Genomic DNA, 17,883 nt, shown 5'->3' with positions numbered 1-17,883 from the left:
CCATAGGGGTGCGTATATCTTTTCAAATCGGCGGCTTTATATTCTTTGAATATGCCCTGTCACCTAGATTCAGATCTTTTCCCTGTGGGCTCACTTTTTACTTGAAGCTTTGTACTATTTCTCTTTTTTTCTATAGTCTGATTCTATTGCTGTGTTCAGTCACCCTTTGTTGTTTCCAAAGTCTTCAACAAGTCTTACATATTTCCATGACTTGTCATATCCCTAATTTTGCAGAACTTTCTCTTCCCCAGCAAGTACTATCCACATAAAAAGTAACCTAAGAGGAGAGTTAAGACACAATCCTTAAAGTGATTAGAAATAGAACATGGTAGTCCTTATGGTAAATCACATGACTGGGACCTGATACCTCCCGTCATTGTTTCTGTTAGCTTTTGAAAGGCTGTTCTCAAATGCACTGACCTGAGAATTTAGGGTGGTATTTCACTGGGGACCTGGGGAAAAGACAACAGTGAGTTCCAGGGTCATAGGACCATGAGAATGTTTTGCATTTTGTCAAGTGGCCGTTATAACTGAGAAGCAGAGCCTGGGAGGTGAGCAGAAGAGAATATGGGTCTGGCAGTCTGCCCTGCAATGATGAGCTTTGTCTGCACGCAGGTTCCCAGATCACATACAGGACGCATTTGAATAGAATCCATTGTTTACCCCTTGGGTGGAAAACAGAGGAAGCAGGCCAATGAGTCAGGCACCCACTTGTTTCAAAAGGAATTTTTCTGAGGATTTCAGAGAAATATAAGCAAAACCAGGAGTTCAAGGGAAGATGAAGGGGACAAGGGCAGATAAAATAAGGGCTGCTTGATGTTAATGATGCTTTTCAGTCTTTGCTGAGAGCCTGTCACAGCTCTGACCATGAATCAAATAGGGAAGCTAATTCCATTCTGCGGAAGGATTCTCACTAAGATCTAATCTGAAGTAATTTGTGGTAATTGGTCTTCCTCCCTTCTCCATTTAAAGAACATTTGTTCAGACTCAGGGATTAAGTTGACTGGAGTCATAGACAAGTTAACTCTTTGAGGCGGGGAGGTCAGTGAACTCTGGTGTAACCTGGCTATTTAGTGGGTAAGGGTAGGGTGAAGGAGGGGGAAAAAAGATGGAGAAGATTCACAGTAGTCATGCAGCCCTAAAAATTCAACTTAATAGCCAAGTATTGTAGAAGTTTCCCAGCTGGATTCTTAAAGTCAATCGGCCCTGTGACAGTAATGAAGATGGTGAAATCAAGGCCCAAAAAGATTAAATAAAATAGAAAAATAAAGAACATTTGCTCAAAATCCCTTCCTCATCATAGAGGCTGAGGAACAAAGAGGATTATAATGTGTATAACTGTTTCTTTTTCTAAGTATAGTAACTGATCAGCAAATGATACAAGCTTAAAATCTTTTGCTAGTCCTGCTCCACAACTTAACTTCCTGATCTGCAGATGCTCAGACTGACTTTCCACTTTCCTATGGCTCAGGGCTTGGTGAAGGAATGGTCTTTCCACTGTGTCGTTTCAGTTGGGAAAAATGCAGGGTAGTGATATGAATGCCTATGAAAAGAAAGAAATGACTTGGTGTTCGTGGCAAAGAATCAACTATGTTCTGTTGAAAGTTCCAGTTTGTAATTCAAACTTGATTCATTTTCATTTTTCAGTTTCAGTAGCTTTTTTTTTTTTTCAAATTTGGTTACAAAGGAATAAAATTCAGAAATTACAAAAAAAAATTCCAAGGGAGAAAATAGAAACAACCTGTAGTCTAACCCCCAAATAATGAGAACCCCAAATAATAAGTTCTGGATATTTTTTAGTATCCCATAATTAATGAAATATTTTGTAGTATATAGTGAACTACCTTTGTCATCTATGATTCATTTCACATTTTTATTTCATATATATTGTATTCTTTCTGACTTTGATTTCAAAGGATATAAAGTATTTGTTAATTGTTCTCAAGTTTTGAACATTAAAATTAGTTTCAAATTTTCATTAGTAAAATACTTCTTAAGGAAGTTTTGCAATGAACATTGATTCATTCAAACACCAAGTTCAAATCACGAAATTAGGCATTATTTGTAGGAGGCAAAAAGATAAATGAAGACATAAATAGTCCTTTTCTTGCAGGGATTTAATGAAAAGAAACTACTTCCTAAATGATAGTAACTGTGTGAGAAGTGCCTTTCCCCTTTTCTTTTATGATCTTCAAGTCCCTTTGTATTCTCTGTGAATACAGTTCATAAAACTAGCTCCTGGGGCTGATTAGTCCATCTTCTTTCTTCCAGACAGTATTGTGTAAGAGCCCAATAAAATGATATGGGGTTGATTTGTTAGAGATTCTGTTAATTTCTAAATATGTAAGTTACAAAACATTCAAAATAGTATCACAATGACTATAGTTGGTATACTTTGATAACAATAAACAGAGACTGAATATGTAGCTGAAATTTAAGTTGATTATAATCAGGACAACAGCTTAATCATATTTAGTTCAGAAACTCTTGGTTGCATAATATAAGTGTGGTTTGACAGCAGGATAGCTGGATTTCCAATTCAAATGGTGGTCACAGCCTTACTCTTTTGGGGCAATGAAATATTTTAATGGAATCATCGGCATCTCTGCGTCTGAAATCAAGGCTGCCTTTATTATTACTTGCCCAGTAGGATGACTGGTTTGCTCATTTGTGTAGCGCATACTTCCCCTGAAGTCATGACCACAGGAGTGATTCTCTGTTTCAGGACTGCAGGTTGCATGTCTTAATTCTAAACATCCCTCATAGAAAATCATATTCTTGCTATAGACAGAAAGATGAAAAATGCAGATATGTTTGATTAACAGTAGCACAATCGTGGTTGTGGTAGGGAGAATTTTAAAGAAGACTCCCATGACCCCTGATGTTACTCCCTTGGTTATGTTCATTTAAATGGTAAAAGAGAGATTGTCCTGATGAGCTCAACCAATTGCATGAGCCCTTCAAAGGCAGAGAGTTTTCTCTGGCTGGAACTAGAAGAAGTTGGAAAGATTTGAAGCATGAGAAGTACTCTGCTCACCACTGCTGGCTTGAAGATGGAAGGGCTGTGTGGAAAGATAGGAAGGAAATGAATTCTATCAACAACCAACAAGCAGAAGAGGATTTGGAACCAGATTAGAACTGCAGCTAACTGACACCTTAGTGTGAAACTTTGAGCGAAGGAACCAGATGAGCCCACCTAGAATTCAGACACATAGGACTATCAGATAACTAGGTATTGTTTCAAGCTATTAAGTTTGTGATAATTTGTTACTCAACAATAGAAAACTAATATAATGGTCATAACAATTTGGATTTTATGCTTTACTGAAGCGGGTTGGCACATATTTACCATCAACCAAGGACATAACATTTTTTTTTTTAATTTAAATAAGCTAAGAACAAATTTTATGACTTAGAGACTGAAAAATAACAGCAAAAATTTTTATGAAACTCTTACCAAACCATCAAATAATAAAAAATGGTATATCATCAAAGGAAACCCATAATATATGCATATTTTTCTTTAATGAAAATGTGTATCATTTAAGATAAACTAATACACAGTAATTCAACAAATGACAAATAAAAATATATTCAAGCTGGTGTTAGGGTATGGAGGAGGTCACTTAACCCTATCCGGGTAGTACAGGAAATTCTTCCTAGAGGCGGTGGGTCAGTTCAGTTCAGTTCAGTTGCTCAGTCGTGTTCAACTCTTTGCAACCCCATGAATCACAGCACACCAGGCCTCCCTGTCCATCACCAACTCCCAGAGTTTACTCAGACTCATGTCCATCGAGTCAGTGATGCCATCCAGCCATCTCATCCTCTGTCGTCCCCTTCTCCTCCTGCCCCCAATCCCTCCCAGCATTGGAGTCTTTTCCAGTGAGTCAACTCTTTGCATGAGGTGGCCACAGTATTGCACTTTCAGCTTCAGCATCAGTCCTTCCAAAGAAATCCCAGGGCTGATCTCCTTTAGAATGGACTGGTTGGATCTCCTTGCAGTTTAAGGGACTCTCAAGAGTCTTCTCCAACACCACAGTTCAAAAGCATCAATTCTTTGGCACTCAGCTTTCTTCACAGTCCAACTCTCACATCGAACATGACCACTGGAAAAACCATAGCCTTGACTAGACAGACCTTTGTTGGCAAAGTAACGTCTCTGCTTTTGAATATGCTATCTAGGTTGGTCATAACTTTCCTTCCAAGGAGTAAGCGTCTTTTAATTTCATGGCTGCAATCACCATCTGCAGTGATTTTGGAGCCCCCCAAAATAAAGTCTGACACTGTTTCCACTGTTTCCCCATCTAATTTCCATGAAGTGATGGGACCAGATGCCATGATCTTCGTTTTCTGAATGTTGAGTTTTAAGCCAGCTTTTTCAGTCTCCTCTTTCACTTTCATCAAGAGGAAGTGGTAGTGTTAAGGAAATGCAAGAGGTAACATTTATTACAGGGCCAGGGAGAATCAACTTTCTTGGTGCTGTGCATGAAAAAATTAGGGAAGATATAAGGCAGCTATGATGATCCAAGAGAAGGGGACTGGAAAACAAACATGTGAACTTTGGATTTCCTTTCTTCTCCCACTTCAATTTTTAGGGTGATCATTTCAGACAGGAATGCTCCTATCTGACCCTCCCTCAAAAACTTCCCTCAGGAACAAAAGGGACCTTAATTATAGTAGCTAAGGATAAGATTTTATTACTACTCTAAAGTCCAAAAGGTTTTCTATGTGAATTAAATTTAATGGAAAATATCCCTATTAGAGATCCAAGCCACAGGCAGCTGAGACAACCTTAGGTAAAGGCTGAATGCAAATAATTATAGTGCCTCAAATTGACAACCTAGAAAGAACCTTTTAAAAGGCCACAATCACTGTTACTGCTGTTTCTTGAATTCTTCTTTTATAAAATCAGGGTAGTAGCCGTTCCTGACCATCTTATTAAACCAATATGGTGACAGATGAAAAGTTCTCCTGAATAAGATCCTTTTGTAGGAAGAACACTGCATGAGAACATACAAGGGCCATTTCTTGTTAAGGTGTCTTTTGCCCTGGGAAAGTGTGGATGGCTACAGAGCCTTCTGTGTCCTTTGGAGTCTTCTGTGCTTTCAGTGAGCTTACCTGTTGGAATGTGTGGAGTTGAGGACGATTGTGGGGAAACCCAAGGTGTCTTTTGGAGGATCCTACAGAGGAGCCTGGCAGACTACAGCCCATAGGGTCACAAAGAGTCAGACATGACTGAAGCGACTTAGCATGCACACAGCTCTATTAATTCATACTTGATTTCTAGGAGTTAAGGGGAAGATAGAGGATTAAGGCGGATGCCAAGCCAAAGACCAATGGATCCATGGGAGCACAAAGAGAGACAAAGTATGCAAAAATATAACTGAACCACAAATCACTCGCTTTTGCCGTGTTGTCCCTCTATAAGTGATTACACAAGTAGTTCTTCCCACTGTCTAGTGGTCTTGACCCTCAGGAATTGCATTAATGGCTGGTGCCAACCAAAATGTTTGCTTTATCCATTGCCATCATTGACTGTTTTGCAGCAATCAGGATGTTTTTCTCCACTCTGAGATGTCATGTTGAGCAGGTTTCAGTCTGATCAAGGAAATACTCTTGTCCTCACTCTCCCTGTTTCAATTGCCCTGGCAACCTTCTGAAAGCATGATAAATGAGGTCATGTGTTTAGTTGAGTGATGTCTTACCTAAGAGAGCTGAGATAAGTAGAGACCTTTCTACCTCCACTATTTAGAAACAGAAGCTACAGAGAAGAGATTTAGGATGTAATAAAACATGCACTGGATTTAGAGGAAGAAAGACCTGAGCTTACTGACTGTGACTTTGAGCAATTTGCTTTATCCCTCTGATTTTTCATCTCCTGTAAGTTATATAAGTATTGCCATGAAGTTTTGCTTGCGCTAATGCTTGACAGAGTATCAGCTCAGTAAATGTCAGTTCTTTTTACTTCCTTCTTGACCATCCGGTTTCAGGGAAATTTGATATGTGGTGTAAGAGCTCAATAGAATTACAAATGCCTTTGCCTTATGGAACAAGAAACTTTTCATCATCTTTATTTTACTCTTAGCTCAGAGTCCTCTACCGCTCTTCTCTTTCAGGATTGGAGATCACAGGAACTTCAAATTATTCACTTTGGGATTTTACATACAGTCTGAAACCAGTTTAAACTATTGTTTAAATAATTTTTGGAGTTTTTCACTTGAAAGTTTTTATGTGAACATTTGGAAAGCTCTTTAATGGCAAGGGCAATCAGTGTGAATCTCCCTCTGTGATCTGTCCATAAAACTGGCATTCAGATGAATATAGCTACACTTTCAAATTGTGCTCCATCTAGCTGCCTGCAGCAAGTGGAAGGGACACAAGATTTTGTGTCCCTAAGTACAAATCAAGCAGACACATACAGATTCACTTTCAAGAAGGAAAATACATGTCAATGTGTGTGAAAGCTTCAGCTGAGATTTTATGTATTCCCCCACCTTAGAAAGGCTTATAAGAATTTTATTTTGTCTATGCTTGTGTTTGTTTTACTATTTGTTCCATATGGCTTCTAAGAAGGAGCCAGAAGTTTCCCTCTTTGTCTTCCTAAAATGAGATCAGGGACCCTCTTGGTCCCTTTGGTCTTGAAGACCCCAGGGAAGACCAGAGAGTGTGGTGGTGATATTCCTATTCATTTCTTAAGATCAGCACAGACATTTTTCAGAAGCAGAGTAGGGCCCTTTCCAAGTCTGATCTCAGCCCTGGCTGTGTCCAGATGGTGTCACAGGCTGTGTCCAGATTGTGGTTTCAGGCACTTGCATTTACTAACTTGGTTTTGGCTGAAGAAAGAAGAGTTCCTATCACGAATATACCCAATTGCCTCATGATCCAAGGATGGAAGCAGATATTCACAGTCTTACTCCATCTTTAACCCAACTTCTATTTCTCTACACCTGGTTCTACTCAGGCACAGGAAAATTTTAATTTTAGCTTTTTAGTACTAAAAGGCAGTTTATTTCTTTGCAAACTTGTAGGTGTTTAATAGAACTTTTATGAGACTAACTTTATTCATAATAACTTAATATTCTTACCATTCATGAAAATTTCTAGGCTCAAAACTCTATCAGTGTATGTGGTATTCATAATGTATAGCTGTGCTTTAGCACTTAGGAAGTCAATGGTTTTCCTAAAAGATGTCACAGAACATTAGAGTGTTATATATATTTTTACTTTAAAAATGTGATAAGTTGTAAGCTAATAATAATGGTAACAGGGGAAAGAACAGTAACATGAACAGTAAAAGCTACCTCTTCATGAACACTTGTGTTTCAGTTTGTGTTAGCTTTGTATTACTATGTGAATGAGTTAATTTAATCCTCACAAAGGCTGAGTGAAGTTAATTATTTTCTCCATTTTTCAGATGAGGACACTGAGGCTGAGAAAGATTTAATGACCCATTCAGGATCACAGAATAGATAAACGGCGAAATTAGTTTTTGAGCCCAGGCAGTCTCCTTCTAACTCAATAGTTATCCAAGAGCGAATGCCCCACAACATCACTAATCATTAAGTAAATGAGAATCAAAACCGCAATAAAATACCAGTTCACATCCAGTAGGATGGTTATTCTCAAAAATAGAGAAAATAACAATGTTGATGAGGATATGGAGAAATTGGAAGCAGTCATGCATTGCAGGTGGGAATATTTAATGGTAAAACTCCTGTAGAAGAGAATTTCTCAAAAAATTAAACATACAGTCACTATTTGATCTAACCAGGTCCACTTTGAGTATTTACTCAGCAGAATTGAAATTAGAGACTCATCCAGATGTTTATCCACCCTTCTTCATAGTAGTAGTATTCACAATAAAAAGATGAAAACACAATGTCCATGGACAAAGAAATGGACAAACAAGGACATAAAATGTATGAAACAAAAGTAAACAAACTTGTAAACACATTCTGTATGGAGTATTAGTCGTCTTTAGAAAGGAATGACATTTGGACACATGCTATAATATGGATGAAACTTAAGGGCATCATTGTGCTAAGTGAAATAAGCCAGACACAAAAGGACAAGTATTACATTATTCCACTTACATGAGGATTTTAGAGTAGTCAGATTCACGGAGACAGAAAATAGAATGGTGGTTCCCAGAGGCCGTGGGCTGGGGACAATGGAAAGTTACTGTTTAATAGATGCAGAGTTTCAGTTTGGGAAAATGGAAAGTTCTGGAGATGGATGGTGTTGATGGTTGCACAATACAATGAATGTACTTAATGCCTTTGAAGTGTTAGTTGCTCAGTCATATCTGACTCTTTGTGACCCCATGGACAGTAGCCTGCCAGCCTCCTCTGTCCATAGGATTCTCCAGGCAAGAATACTGGAGTGGGCTGCCATTTCCTTTTCTAGGGGGTCTTCCCAACCCAGGGAACGAACCCTGGTCTCCTGCATGGCAGGCACATTCTTTACTGTCTGAGCCACCAAGGAAGCAGTATACACTTAAAATTGGTTAGAGTCGTAAATTTAATGGATGTATGTTTTCCCACAATAAGAAAATAATTACTAGAGAAAAATGAAGTAAAATAAAAATATAGAAGAGTCAATTCTGACCAGAATGTCTTCCTATGATGAACTCATCCTATTTTAAATTCAGTGAATTCTGTTTGTAAAGGATGACTAATCCAATAATAGTACATGTGGCTTTTTAAGGAATGTAGATTAATTGAAGAAGTGAATTGTCATGTCTGTATGACAAATAAGCAGACAAACACATAGGACAGGTTATAAAAATGTTGATAAGATACTTAGGTAAAATTAGATTATAATTTTCAGGTAAAAAAGACAAACACGGCCAACTGTAGAAGACTATAACTTATCTCATGATGACTGTCACTTCTAGACATTCTTTGGTCTAGGCATGGGCCTGTTAGACTTTCAGTTCTGCATTTATTAAAGATATTTTTGACCACTCTAATAATACATCTAGGGTGTGACTCTTTTCCTCACAAAAGCAGTGAGAGAAAGAAGCTGTATCGTTGCTGCCTGGACAAGAACTAAGCTGATTCTGCTCAGACTTCCCTCCCTTGTAACTGACTAGGGAATAACCTGCCTCTCTCACTCTTGCCCTTTCCTTTATACTCCACGTCTGAAATTGCTGCTCCACTGCTACCTTCCCATCCTTTGCTTTGCTATTCTCTCCTAATTATGTCTTCAAGTTCGATGTCAGAAGAATAATGGAAGAACCAGTTATAAGGCACATTCCCAGGAGTCCCCTGAAAGACCCTACCTAGAGATTTTGAGAATTGCAGGCATGCCTGTCTATGAATCTTAGGTCTATATGGTTTAGTGGGAAAAACAAACAAACAAACAAACATGGATTTCTTACAGGCCCTGTCACCTTAAGTAACTTATTTTCTCTAGGACTTCTATTTTCAATCTATACATTGGAAGGAATAAGTCTCTTCAACAACTGGTATCGGGAAAACTGGATAGATATATGCAGAAAAATGAAATGGATTAAAGACTTATACATAATACTTTGGAAAAGACCCTGATGCTGGGAAAGATTGAGGGCAAGAGGAGAAGGGGGCAACAGAAGATGAGATGGTTGGATGGCATCACTGACTCAATGGACATGAGTTTGAACAAACTCCAGGATACAGTGGAAGACAGGGAAGCCTGGTGTGCTGCAGTCCATGGGGTCACAAAGAGTCAGACATGACTTAGTGACTGATCAACAACAACATAATACCTGAATAAGGAGTGCTCCTAAACACTTCTCATTTGACATTGCCTGATTTGAATTGGTTTTTGCTCAAATTAACTTTCAAAATTTTAATATGCCTTAGTTAATCTATTAGTAGTTGTCTCTCAGATGAGAGAATTGAGGAGACTGCTCACGTGCCATCAGGAGCAATGAACAATCAGGCAGAGGTGCCTGTGAGCCCCTTGAACTCTCTGCTTTCTTTCTGCCTCTGGAGGTCATAGGCTCCTGGATCCCAGCTCTGTAGCTTTTGTATTAAGAGCTTTCAGACTCTAATTGAGCATTTCTGTTTTTGGACTGGGGACAGAAACTGTCCAGAGTCAGACTGGGTCCAGCTTAAAAACTGGGCTGCGTCTGGGGTCAGACTGTATCTGACTTAAACTGGACCAAGTCCAGTGTGCAATCTCAGGTGAATAAAATTTGTTTTGAGGTTGAAAAAATAGGTTAATTTTGCTAAAGATAATCTTGAATTACACTTCTCATAACCATCTTGGATTGGCATATCCATTTATGAGGTACCTTAGAGGTAAAGGGGTCTCAGCCAGGCACTCACTATAAGGAGTAGAGGGAAGACTATTTTTCCTTCTCTAAAGTGTCTGGTGACTAGGTTGAGACCTGCTGAGACACCCCAAGTACTCCAGAGCCTGCAGATGGCAGGCATTCTGGGACTGGCAGAAGCTGGCGAAAGGGAAGAATTTTTACCAAAGTCAGCTCTACCAGATCTCTGTCTGTAGTTCCTGGTCAAGAGAAGAAGGTAAATTTTCACATTGCACCTTCTTTCCCAAATTCAGGTTGTCAGGGGACAAGTATGAGTATCAAATATTTATCTTTGGGGGACAGATATTGCCTTCTAGTTTGTCTCATTTTGTATTCTGAGATCTTGGCTTGGCAACAATCAGAAGTTCAGTTCAGTCGCTCACTTGTGTCCGACTCTTTGCAACCCCATGGACTACAGCACGCCAGGCCTCCCTGTCCATCACCAACTCCCAGAGCTCACTCAAACTCATGTCCATTGAGTCGGTGATACCATCCAACTGTCTCATCCTCTGTCATCCCCTTCTCCTCCTGCCTTCAATCTTTCCCTGCATCAGGGTCTTTCCCAACGAGGCAGTTCTTCACCTCAGGTGGCCAAAGTATTGGAGTTTCAGCTTCAGCATCAGTCCTTCCAATGAATATTCAGGACTGATTTCCTTTACAATGGATTGGATCTCCTTGCTGTCCAAGGGCTTCTCAAGAGTCTTCTCCAACACAACAGTTCAAAAGCATCAATTCTTCAGTGCTCAGCTTTCTTTATAGTCCAACTCTCACATCCGTACATGACTACTGTAAAAAGCATAGCTTTGATTAGACAGACATTTGTTGGCAAAGTAATGTCCCTCCTTTTTAATATGCAGTCTAGGTTGGTCATAACTTTCCTTCCAAGGAGTAAGTGTCTTTTAATTTCATGACTGCAATCACCATCTGCAGTGATTTTGGAGACCCCCAAAATAAAGGCTGTCACTGTTTTCACTGTTTCCCCATCTATTTACCATGAAATGATGGGACCAGATGCTATGATTTTAGTTTTCTGAATGTTGAGTTTTAAGCCAACTTTTTCACTCTCCTCTTTCACTTTCAAGAGGCTCTTTAGTTCTTCTTCACTTTCTGCCATAAGGGTGGTGTCTTCTGCATATCTTAGATTATTGATATTTCTCCAGGCAACCTTGATTCCAGCTTGTGCTTCATCCAGTCCAGCATTTCTCATGATGTACTCTCAGTTCAGTTCAGTCACTCAGTCGTGTCCGACTCTTTGCGACCCCATGAATCACAGCACGCCAGGCCTCCCTGTCCATCACCATCTCCCGGAGTTCAAACTCACGTCCATCGAGTCAGTGATCCTATCCAGCCATCTCATCCTCTGTCATCCCTTTCTCCTCCTGCCCCTAATCCCTCCCAGCATGAGAGTCTTTTCCAATGAGTCAACTCTTCGCATGAGGTGGCCAAAGTACTGGAGTTTCAGCTTTAGCATCATTCCTTCCAAAGAAATCCCAGGGCTGATCTCCTTCAGAATGGACTGGTTGGATCTCTTTGCAGTCCAAGGGACTCTCAAGTCTTCTCCAACACCAGAGTTCAAAAGCATCAATTCTTTGGTGCTCAGCCTTCTTCACAGTCCAACTCTCACATCCATACATGATCACTGGAAAAACCATAGCCTTGACTAGATGAACCTTTGTTGGCAAAGTAATGTCTCTGCTTTTGAATATGCTATCTAGGTTGGTCATAACTTTCCTTCCAAGGAGTAAGCGTCTTGTAATTTCATGGCTGCAGTCACCATCTGTAGTGATTTTGGAGCCCAGAAAAATAAAGTCTGACACTGTTCCACTGTTTCCCCATCTATTTCCCATGAAGTGATGGGACCAGATGCCATGATCTTTGTTTTCTGAATGTTGAGCTTTAAGCCAACTTTTTCACTCTCCACTTTCACTTTCATCAAGAGGCTTTTTAGTTCCTCTTTACTTTCTGCTATAAGAGCGGTGTCATCTGCATATCTGAGGTTATTGATATTTCTCCCAGCAATCTTAATTCCAGCTTGTGCTTCCTCCAGCCCAGTGTTTCTCATGATGTACTCTGCATATAAGTTAAATAAGCAGGGTGACAATATACAGCCTTGATGTACTCCTTTTCCTATTTGGAACCAGTCTGTTGTTCCATGTCTAGTTTTAACTGCTGCTTCTTGACCTGCATACAGATTTCTCAGGAAGCAGGTCAGGTTATCTGGTATTCCTATCTCTTTAAGAATTTTCCACAGCTTGTTATGATCCACACAGTCAAAGGCTTTGGCGTAGTCAATAAAGCAGAAATAGATGTTTTTCTGGAACTCTCTTGCTTTTTTGATGATCCACAGGATGTTGGCAATTTGATCTCTGGTTCCTCTGCCTTTTCTAAGTCCAGCTTGAACATCTGGAATTTCACAGTACGTTGAGTACTGTTGAAGCCTGTAGAATTTTGAGCATTACTTTGCCAGCATGTGAGATGAGTGCAATTGTGCAGTAGTTTGAGCATTCTTTGTTATTGCCTTTCTTTGGGATTGGAATGAAAACTGACCTTTTCCAGTCCTATGACCATTGCTGAGTTTTCCAAATTTGCTGGCCTATTGAGTGCAGCACTTTCACAGCATCATCTTTTAGGATTTGAAATAACTCAGCTGGAATTCCATCACCTCCACTAGCTTTGTTCGAAGTGATGCTTCCTAAGGCCCGCTTGACTTCGCATCCAGGATGTCTGGCTCTAGGTGAGTGATCATACTATCATGATTATCTGGGTCTTGAAGATCTTTTTTGTATAGTTCTTTTGTGTATTCTTGCCACCTCTTCTTAATATCTTCTGCTTCTTAATATCTTTTGTTAGGTCCATACCATTGCTGTCCTTTACTGAGCCCATCTTTGCATGAAATGTTCCCTTGGTATCTCAAATTGTCTTGAAGAGATCTCTAGTCTTTCCCTTCTGTTGTTTTCCTCTATTTCTTTGCATTGATCACTGAGGAAGGATTTCTTATCTCTCCTTGCTATTCTTTGTAACTCTGCATTCAAATGGGTATATCTTTCCTTTTCTCCTTTGCCTTTCACTTCTCTTCTTTTCTCAGCTATTTGCAAGGTCTCCTCAGACAACCATTTTGCCTTTTTTCATGTATTTTTCTTGTGGATGGTCTTGATCACTGCCTCCTGTATAATTTCACAAACCTCCATCCATAATTCTTCAGGGGTCTATCAGATCTACTCCCTTGAATCTATTTGTCACTTCCACTGTATAATCGTAAGGGATTTGACTAAGGTCATACCTGAACTGTCTAGTGGTTTCCCCTACTTTCTTCAATTTAAGTCTGAATTTGGCAATGAGGATTTCATGATCTGAGCCACAGTCAGCTCCCATTATATGCTGACTGTATAGAGCTTCTCCATCTTTGGCTGCAAAGAATATAATCAATCTGATTTCAGTATTGACCATCTGGTGATATCCAGGTGTCAAGTCTCCCCAACAATCAGATTGGGGACCCCAAAAGATGGCTAGACAGAAATATGGGTTGCTGTCCATTTGTGGCTATGGTCCTGCTGACTACTATTGCCCACTCTCAGGGTAAATTTCTATGTCTTTCTTTCGATTATCTTTGGGAGTGGGTCTGGATCTGAGTCTTCCCAGGTGCTGCTGCTGCTACTGCTAAGTCACTTCAGTCGTGTCCGACTCTGTACGACCCCATAGATGGCAGCCGACTAGGCTCCTCTGTCCCTGGGATTCTCCAGGCAAGAATACTGGAGTGGGTTGCCATTTCCTTCTCCAATGCATGAAAGTAAAAAGTGAAAGTAAAGTCGCTCAGTCTTTCCCGACTCTTAGCAACCCCATGGACTGCAGCCCACGAGGCTCCTCCATCCATGGAATTTTCCAGGCAAGAGTACTGGAGTGTGTTGCCATTGCCTTCTCCATTCCCAGGTGCTACTAGAGGTAAAGAACCGCCTGCCAATGCAGGAGATATTAGAGACTTGGTTTTGATCTCTGAGTTGGGAAGATGCCCTGGATTAGGAAATTTCCTGAAGAATCCATGGACAGAGGTGCTTGGTGAGCTACAGTCCATAGGGTCGCAAAGAGTCAGACATGACTGAAGTGACCTAGCACTGTATCTTGAGGGAGTAGTATCTTTTGTACCCTTTTATGGGAACCCCTTTTGTATTCATGGAATTGTTCAGTACTGCCAGGGATATTTACTTGTTTTCCTGGCTTATCTTGTTGACAAGATATTCAAAAGAAATTTAAAAAGTAGCCCTTTTTCAAAAGGGCAAAAGTAGCCCTTGATCAAAAGTTGGCCACATTTTAAGCTGACATTCAGAACCGGATAGGAACTTATTTTAGGCCATCTCCCTTAAGCTAAAATGAAACTGTGTACCCAGAAGGAAAAAAACAAAAAACAAAACAAAACAAAACATCCTGGTACCATTGTAGGATTTAATCATTCCAAAGAAACACGGCTCTAAATCTAGAATATAGAAATGCTTTGATTTCCGTCTCAATTAAAGGAGCAAATTGAGGATAATGTGGTTGGATGGCTTGATATCATTCAGGTTATACCCCAATGTTTTCAATTATACTTGCCTTACAAAACAAGTCTTTGGATAAGCAGAAAAATGGCTATAGAAAAAATTCAAAGCCCATCTATTATTTGTACCAATTTCTGAAACTTGAGGTGTTAAAAAGTAGGCTAGTGATTTTTCAAGTTTCTTAGTGTGTCTATCTAGGTATGTATTTGGGAAGTGTGTGGATGAATTCATTTGTGCTGTGCATCTACAGTTTTTACAGTCCAAGTTGAGGCTGAGTTAAAGAAGACTCAAAGGAAACTAACTAAAGTTTAGTCAAGGAGAGAATTGTTGCCACTTCTCCCATTGGGTCATGTCGAGGTTCCAGAACCATCAGTACAAAGCATCAGGCATTCACCAATCAGGGGACTTGGGGAGAAGTCATCTTGCTCATCTTGTTGCCACTTGGAATATCCTCCTCTCTGTCAACATGACCCTCTGAATCCCAGGCTCTTGGTTGCTCCTTGTCACACTCAGCTCTGAAATGTTCCTCAGGACAGGAAATCTCAGTAGCCATTGACTCACACCCGGAAGACAACTGGAAGTCCTTTCTGGAATATTGCCATGAAGCAGGCCTGAGTCCTAAAGGCCTGCCCGCAGCAGGGGAATTTCTCTCTTTTAATTTTTGGGCAAAACACCTTTGTCTCATCTGTTTTATCCAAGCCTTCATGTTTTTTTGTTTTTGTTTTTTGTTTTTTGTTTTCCGTCAAGCTATCCCCTGCTCAAAATGACCTTAAGTTTTTAAAGATATAATTCAGTAAGTTTTTCATGCTACTTTTGTTTCTACTCATTGTTTTTTGTTTGTTTGTTTGTTTCTACTCATTCTTAAATTTCCCTGAGGCAGTGAAACACAGAGTCTTTCTTGATTTGACTAGGGGAAATTCAGAGAGAGAAAACCAGGAATAAATTTCTTAGAATATCTTCCAGCCACATATACCAGTTGGTCTGGGACAGATAAGCCTAGGTTTGAAAATGGATCCTTGGACACGATAACTTATAAAAGGACTCCATTTTTTGGCCTTAATAATTTACGTAAGTGAGTGTAAAGGGAAATACACTAATCTGGACTGAAAGACATTTATACTGGTTTTTCTCTTGCCCAGTAACATCTGACTACTAGTTCCTTGTCTGTGACATAAGTTGGATAGATACCTTTTCCAGCAATCATATTTTAGCTTACAGAAATGTGTAGTGATTTGTGATAGTTATTATCTGAGTAGCACATAAATTACAAGGTGAATTGAAGCCTGAAAAATTCTGCTGACTGATTTTCATCCATTTAGAGAAGAGTGTGTGTGTGTGTCTGTGTGTGTGTTAGTCAATCATGTCTGATTCTTTGCAACCCCATGGACTGTGGCCCGTGATGCTCCTCTGTCCATGGAATTCTCCAGGCAAGAATACTGGAACGGGTTGCCATTCCCTTCTCCAGGAGATCTTCCTGACCCAGGGATTGAACCTGGGTCTCCTGCATTGCAGGGAGATTCTTTATCTCTGAACCACCAGGGAAGCCCCAGAGAACAGTTTCCTTGATGCTCAATAATATCACACCACATGTTCATTTCAATCACTTTAGGAAAAGTCCTTCAGATCAGTTACCAGTGTCAAAGATTACCCTTTTCTGATTGAATTTTTGGCTTTTATTAGAGTACAGATATTTTCTTTTCTGACATAAATGGGACATCACGTTGCCTCTGGAAAAAGTAATGGACATGTGCTCTCATTGCTTCTCTCCCTTTTCTTCTGGAACCATTTCTCAGGATGACAATAATTTTCCTCCTTTTAAAAGTAGGATTTTTTTTTTTTTTTTAAGAGAAGATAGAGCCACAATGTCTGTTAATATAATTACTCACTTTTCCTTTTACCAAGTGGCCTGGCTAGTGGCTGGGGAAAATTTACAATCAATATGGTTTCCATTTAAAATGAAATATATTGATGCTCACTTATAGATAAAAAGAGGCACAGAAAGGTCTTCAGCACACCTCTTCAAATGCACGTTTGAAGCTGTGTTATCAGCCATCTTCAGATGTTTCCTTTACCACAGTTCCTCCCCTCATCACTCTGTTGCATAACAAGAACAGTCTAAGAGGTCTTCTCTTGCACTAAAGATTTCATTCCTTTTGTATTTTCTTCCCCTTTCTCTCACTTGGCACTTGGTACTGTTTTCCTGAATCTGTTTGTAATGGAGAAGATTAATGTCTTTCATGGTGTCTTCGTACTGTCTCCTCCCTGAGTTGCCTGTGAACATCGGCATCTGTTGGGATTTGTTATAAGCCAGTGGATGTCAGAGTGCCCTGCTGACTTCTCTCCCATCCCCTTCCCTTGCGGCTCCCTCACCAAGATACCATATGTGTGCTTTGTGGAGCATGTCTTATTCAAGGTCAGATGTTTTTGGCCGAATGTCAGGACACATCCTGATTCTGTTTATAGGTGAGGAAGGATGAAGCCTAGTCCCTGGAGAGGCTGGGGAGCGTAGAGTTCATCATCATAGTCATGTGTCACACCAAAGCAGACAAGAAAGAAGCTGGCTTCCTCTGGAGATCCATGTCACAATCAGACTTGTTGTTTCCTTATTTTGGAAGACACTGAAACTAGGACAACTCTATATTGTGTTTATTTCCTTCTATTGAGTTACAACTGTCTCCTGCAAAAAACAATAACGGGGCAGAATGTGTTCCTAGGCACAGATTCTTTGTCTCTGTGTACTTCTAAAGTGGAAATGAGCACTTTGTCTCAATTGTTATTCTGTGTTCTCACTGCTTCCCTCTAAACATTTCCTAATGACTTTTGTTTAATCAGGACCCTACTTCTCTGGGGTTCTGAATATACACCTAACATGGGTTTGTGGGCAGGAGAACCAAAGAAAGGGAAACACATTAAAACACATACACACACAAAAGTTTTATTAGAGACCTACATGAGAAACGCTGGGCTGGAAGAAGCAAAAGCTGGAACCAAGATTGCCTGGAGAAATATCAGTAACCTCAGATATGCAGATGACACCACCCTTATGGCAGAAAGTGA

At 39.9% G+C, this 17,883-nt stretch overlaps 1 protein-coding gene across 1 annotated transcript in view; it reads right to left on the bottom strand.

Annotated features, from left to right (window-relative positions):
* LOC104994460 (chromosome unknown open reading frame, human C15orf54) overlaps positions 1–17,883 on the bottom strand; it is a 67,491-nt gene that overhangs the window by 31,185 nt on the left and 18,423 nt on the right.

The sequence above is a fragment of the Bison bison genome, unplaced genomic scaffold, assembly GCF_000754665.1.
Source record: "Bison bison bison isolate TAMUID 2011002044 unplaced genomic scaffold, Bison_UMD1.0 scf7180017864259, whole genome shotgun sequence".
NCBI classification, from domain to species: Eukaryota; Metazoa; Chordata; class Mammalia; order Artiodactyla; family Bovidae; genus Bison; species Bison bison.
The sequence above is the reverse complement of the archived record's forward strand: the minus strand, read 5'-3'. Positions and strand labels throughout refer to the sequence as shown.